Raw genomic sequence first — 6663 nt, forward strand, 5'->3', positions numbered from 1 at the left:
AGGTGGTGATGGTAATGGTCATCACGATGATGATTTTTGGTACCATGATGATTTTTGCTACACCTATGGTCACTTTTCCCATTTGAGGAGGCATATAAGGCTTTTGTCCTTAAGATATGTGTCTACTGCAACAGCATTAATGAGGCCTTGAAACACGTCAAGGAGAGCTTGTGGACACAGACATCACCACAACATGGAAACATAAGTGAACTTTGAGCAACGGGCATGACATTAATCTGCATTAGCATACCAGCGGTTTAAATGTAATGCACAACTTATATTGGCATGCATTTGCTAACTAATCTCCCTGTCTCTCCATACAACTCAAGTATGAACATTGCAAGTTATACTGCAAAAAGAACAAGCTTATTTTTCAGTTTTTTAGTTCTTGCACATGAAGTAAAGGAAAGCATTGCTGGTGCTGTTTATAGTTTTTAATTGACATGTATTGTAAGTATCAAACAAAGGGAAAATGAATTGAGGGGGACAAAAAAATCACAGCATATCCACGTGGAGGGAATCATCGGTAAACCGTGAATCTTCTGTGTAACGCCCCGTCAATCATCATATAAAGAGTGAGAAACACTGTGTGTATATTACAAACATCAAACTTGTATTTTTCTTAATTACATGATGCTTGGCTTGCGTTGTCCCTTCATTATCACGGCTTTATGGTCCGTGAAATGAAGGGATAGCGGTTCCTGTACGGGTTGCAATTGGAAATTTGAAAATACCAGGTCTATACACGTCCCTCGGATGGTTGTTGGTTTCATATGATCAAAGGACGTGCACGTGAGAGCACGTTTGGCTGCCATGTGTTGTATTAACCACTCATTGTTTTTTTTCGGTAATATCGACATTCAGGTCACCAACTAGCAGAAATGGTCTATTCTTGTACTTGTCATAATTACACGATGCCGTGTCAATGAATGTCTTGATATTCCCACTCGACAAATTGGGGCAAGGTGCATGGTCATGATGATGCATCCATCAAAATCGATGGCAGCATATTCACAGTTGCGGCTCTGTGTCGTTGGTAGTATAGTTTCAGATTTTGTGCCTTTTCTGTTTGTTTGACGTATGCGGCCACACCACCTGCAGGACGCTCTGCACCATCGATGCACACGACTGGAACGTATCCTTTGATATAAGGCAGTGATTCCACTCCTGCGCCAACTGCGCCAAAGTGCGCCAAATTGTATTTACTGCGCCATCCTGATAATATCGACGAAATTTGCGCCAAACTGCGCCAAAGTCTCGGTTTTGGGGGCGTCTATCACCGGCAATCGCACCGCCGGCGCGTCAGAACATGTGCAGCTCGATCTTGGGGCTGCCAATAAAGTCGCAATCATGGACCAAGAATTATTCCGCTGAATAAATAGCGCTCGCACGTGCGTTCCGAGTAAGCCACGATGCCATGCACGGTGCCGACGCAGCTTCTGTTCTGCAAGTCGGCTCGACAGCAAAACGCGCTCTCCGCAGAGGCTCGTGACGTCTAGGCCTATCGGTAGCGAGAAAGTGCGACGGCGATTCATCGGCGGACGTCGTCTATTCCAGAAACGCTGCTGATAGCTCGTTTCAAGCGTCGCACGGCACGTAAGGAAAGCAATGTTCAGTAATAACTACATGAGTGCCGCTAAAATGCCTGTCACTTCTGTTTCCGCACATCGCGGAATGAAATCTGGGATCGCTCGCAGTAGATATAGGGTGTATGCACGACAGGCATCGACAGCGACATGCAGGCAAGTCTCGCTGTGCACTCTGGGTAATCCGCCATTTTGAAGCAATAACAAGCAGACCAAAGCAGGCAACGTTTGTGGACTGGTCGTCGATGTGTGGTCGCAGTCGGTCTCCGGGCGTGCGGTTTGGCATCTCTGTGCAAGAATGCAACATTGTTTTGCGGCAAAATGACGCATGATCAAACGGATTATGCAGCGACGCTGTGCGTCAAAGACCAGGCGCGCTACAGTGAGAAAGTTGCCCTGTGTGGTGTGGACCCCTTTGAGCTTCGGGAAAGCGACTGCGTAAGAGACGTCAACCTGTGGCCGTGAATCGACGCCGCAGACATAAGCGAGTTCCTTGTTTTGAGGATCAGCTTCCTTACCCGCCAGCAACTAAAGGCTTAAAAAGGATTAGAAGGCCACAATTTTGTGACCAGCGGTTGGATGCGCGAGCCATCGGTTAAGGAAGTTTCCTCAGACTCCGTGATTCTCAAAACAAAGGTACGTTAAAGTGTTTTATTCTTCTAGCGGAATACAATGTTATCTTTTTGCCCAGGTCAACCACTCGCAGAGCCTCAACAGGCAACCTGTGGATTCATGGGCCCTGTGCAAGTGCGACGGTAAAGTCGTTGCCGCGCACTGTACGTGCATGGCCGGGAACGGCGATGCGTGCTCCGATGTCGCGGCACTGCTTTTTTACGTAGAGTACGGCGTGTGCGTGCGGCAGGAGCGTTCGTGCACGGACAGCGCCAACTCGTGGCTGCCGATGCACATCAGGAAATTGGATGTGAGGCCTAATATCGCTGAAATGGATTTCACGTCGTCGACGATGAAAAAAACGACGATTAGGTGCCGATGCCAGTGCAGCTCGTGAGCCGAAAAGCCCTTGCAGAGCCAGCAGCACCCACTGGAGACTGTGGCCCTGCGAAACAGAGTACACCAACGCTCTGCTCAAAGCAATGCCTGCATCCGCGGTGCCCAAATAACACTTTTACAGTGACAGGAACGGGCAGCGCTTTAAAATAGGTAACGTAGGTGCGAGACTTGCATACGTGATAAATAGTGTCGGCAACACACTTTGTACTTCTGCGGATTATCGGCGACACCCTTCCTATTGAGGCGGGCGATCCACTCGCGCTGCCGGCGTTGCGACAGCTGCCTCGTCTTGCCGCATTCATGAACCCGCACCTTTGGAATCTTGAAAACCGAAAGTTGCTGAGGTTCTGACTGTTCTGCTTAGCCTTCTCTTTCTCGGCTTTGGTGTATGTACGGCTTTTGCAGCCTACAACGGCGCAGTAAACCATGACAGCTATCGACTGGTCATACACGCTGCTTTGCTCGTCTGCTTGTTATTGCTTCAAAATGGCGGATTACCCAGAGTGCACAGCGAGACTTGCCTGCATGTCGCTGTCGATGCCGGTCGTGCATACACCCTATATGGGACAATATCGAATTTTCCTTGCTTCGCGTTTATGGAAGAGCACGCGAGCGGTGGAAACGCGTTGACACTTTTCCTGAGATATACTTTATCCATGGATCTTCATCCAGAACAGCTTTTTTCGTAATTCCTTCCGCCAGCACGTCCGAGTTTGTAATCACTCTGCGGTAAATACCCCAAAAGGCCCTGCCCTTTCGAGCTCACGTGCTAGGGTTCCAATTCGAATTTTAAAGACGATAGTCTTTCTTGGGGAACTTAAACGCAGAAATTTTGGTCTGTCTTTCTGTTTGTCGGCACGTCCCTCGATTCAGCCACTCGGCCAAAGTTGAACCACTTGCCCAAGGGCCAGCCGTCTTGAACTGGTATGGCTGTTCATACTTGTGAACGTTGTCGATCAAAAAGTAAATATCATGCATATCTGAGGTGCAACATCACTAGGTAAGTATTAGGTGGCGTGTTCCTTTAATAGAACATGCATACATACGTAATTTTAAGGATCCTAGTTTCTTAAGCTGCGCTGAAAATGCATAAGAATGGAAGTTTGAGCGAGTTGGTATGCGTTCATCTTTGTTGAAACAGCGCTCACTAGACGACGACGAAGTAAAAGAAGGCACAGGACAGGCGCTGCCTGTCGTGTGCCTTCTTTTACTTCGTCGTCGTCTAGTGAGCCCTGTTTCAACAAAGCTGAAAATGCGACTGCGCTGAAATTTGCCTTCCTCCGTGCCCTTCGCACGAGCTCATTGTTGTGTTTCGGTTTCGGTGCACTGTACGAATGCCATGGGTTGGTGTTGAAAAACTTTAGTTTTGAGAAGGCCAAGAAGGTGAAAAAAATATTTAAAAAATGAAAAAGCAGCGTTGTGGGCGGCCTTCAGGCTGCCGGTTGTGGGCGCCGCTCTGGCGTTCCTGTTTTACCCAGGCGACGTGTAAATAAAAGGGTGTGTGGAGAGTACTCGTTGAGTGCGGACGTTTCTCTGCTTCAGCGCTTCGCGCCAAACCGCGTTTTCGGGCTGGCTGGCGTCCCCGCCGGTCGCGTTGGTCACCGCCGGTCTTCGCCTGCTGCTGCGCCGGGACTACCAGCACGCAACACAGCACTCAGGTTTCCCGACGTATTGCCAGATGGCGTCCATATCTCACACAGCGCCTCTTCTATCGTCTTTACACGACATTTGCAGCGAAGCACGCAGATACGCGGCCAATTTTTTGCTTGCTTTTTTAAAAATGTCATCTCATTAGTAAAATCATATCTCCTGGTCGGAGCAGCCGCAAATGCGCAGCTGTCAGTAGCGGGCCCGTCGCTGACGGCCCACAGTGAAGCGGCTACGCCATCGGGGGCGTAGCCAGAAATTTTTTCGTGGGGGGGGGGGGTTCAGCCATACTTTATGTATGTTCGTGCGTGCGTTTGTATGTATGCGTGTATATATACGCAAGCAAAACTAAAAAATTTCGGGGGGGGGGGTTTGAACCCCCCCCCCCCCCTTGGCTACGCCCCTGTACGCCATGTTACACGTCCGCCCCTCGCTTTCGGGGGTCAAGAGCTAACGGTTAAACAAACTCAGTTTCGCTTAAGAGCGAAGCAATGAATGCGATACCAAAAGATTGTATTGTGAAACGAAGTAAGACTAGCAGCTAACTCTTTTGGATCCGATCTCGCGTAACTCAACAAAACGCTGGTTTAAGGGAATATGGCCGCTCCAGGAACCGAAGCGTTTTCTTGCTCTGAGTTCTCTAAACGCGAAGTAAGCGTTGAGAGCACAGCAAGTTTACGAGCCCTCTCCTGATGCCTCGAGATAGCGCGCGCGCAAGCGACTGCGCCCTTCGAACGATGCGGTTCCCCCCCCCCTTCCGCTCCCCTGGCGTCCCTTCATGCTCCTTACGAAAGACGGGCGGGGCGTTTCTTCTCTGTTTGATGAGCAGTCGACGGCAGGCCCGCACGCGGGAAGATGTTATCTCATGCGCTGTCCGTGCGGCGGAGACAGACGGCCGGCTAGTTTAATCTCCGCTTCAGCCGCGTTCGTCGCCAGCGCTCGCGAGCTTTTACCCGCGGCTAGAATGCGCGTGGTGATGTCATTAATTTGGACTTTATACGGAAAATTACGGCAACGGCGACGGCAAAAAGCCGCCGAGAGTGTCCATATAATTGCTATCGCAAGGGTCAATGTACGGGTAGATTTTGCGCCCCCCCCTCTTAGGTGATTAGCCCCCCCCCCCCCCCCCTGTGCGCATGCCTATGCTCCTGAGATGATGATTTTTTCCATGAGATTTGCAATGAATCGAAATATTTCTAGCCTTCATAAGAGCCCCATAATAATACTCAGGTGCTTGAATGTTAATGCAATATGCTTCTGTATTGCACTCCAGGATATAAAATTCGCTGCTCCGAAGTGCTCCCAGATGCAAAATCATCTGCTCCAAAGTGCTCCAAGATGAAAATTTTGCTGCTCCAAAGTGCTCCAAAACGGAAATTTTGCTGCTCCAAAAATTGCTCCAAATCAGAAGTCCTCGGTAGCATCACTGTATAAGGTCTTTTGGCGTTCCACATCTCGGTATGACAGAGAACGTCCACCGCAGTAAGTATGGGGTCCCGTTCCACATCGTCTACAAGCTTGACATGTTGTCTTCGGGCGTCGTTGAAAACACGAGACGTAGTAAAGAAGAAAGAAAGCCACACAGGCAAACACGCACGAGAGTCTCACTCGTCAACGTCGTCTTCTTCTTCTACTGCATACCAGAACGCGCGCTTCTCACGAACTAGAGGTGGCTACCACAAACGAACAAACAAACAGAGGATGGACAGACCCACGGCATAAGGAGCTTCGCCCCTAAAAACATGCTGCTAGTGGGAACCGAACATACAACCTTTGAATTAGGTATGTGATGCCCTAACAACTAAGCTACGGTAACAGGTGTTCTCTCATACAGATTTTTGGTTAGTCTTGTATGTGTAGTCCTGGTAGTGTTAACCAATGCCACTCGTGACAACAGCAGCAAATGTGGAAAAATACAGTAATCTCCTTGAGGGTAATAGTCATTGTGCTTCTATAGTATTCTGAAGTTTCTGCAATCAATAACTCGGGTTTTCCGTCCATTAAGCGTCATAATTCCTTTTGTAATTTTTTTACAAGGCAAAAAGCAGATACTACACAGACAAAAATTGGTCACCTTATGGATGTATTGCAGGGTCCTTTTACGAGCCTGAAATGGGGATTGCTGTTTCCAACCATTACTTTGTAGTTTTTGGTTAACCGTCACTGATGGCTGTCATTGTCTGCAGCTTTCCATAGGGCAAAAAGAAAAAAAGTACATAAAATTTGCCCATCACCACTTCGATTCAATTTGGTGCCTCCATAGTAACATTAAAAAAATAAACCTTAAACGACTCCTGGGGTGCTATCGCGGAATGATTCTATTTTTTGTTCCAATGCTTTTTGTGCTTTTTGCGCTTGGCCATTGGTCAGAACGACGGTCCGTCCGCGTTATCAACGCGATCAGCCAGCCGCGAGTGGT

The sequence above is a fragment of the Rhipicephalus sanguineus genome, chromosome 4 (assembly GCF_013339695.2).
Source record: "Rhipicephalus sanguineus isolate Rsan-2018 chromosome 4, BIME_Rsan_1.4, whole genome shotgun sequence".
In the NCBI taxonomy this organism is placed as follows: Eukaryota; Metazoa; Arthropoda; class Arachnida; order Ixodida; family Ixodidae; genus Rhipicephalus; species Rhipicephalus sanguineus.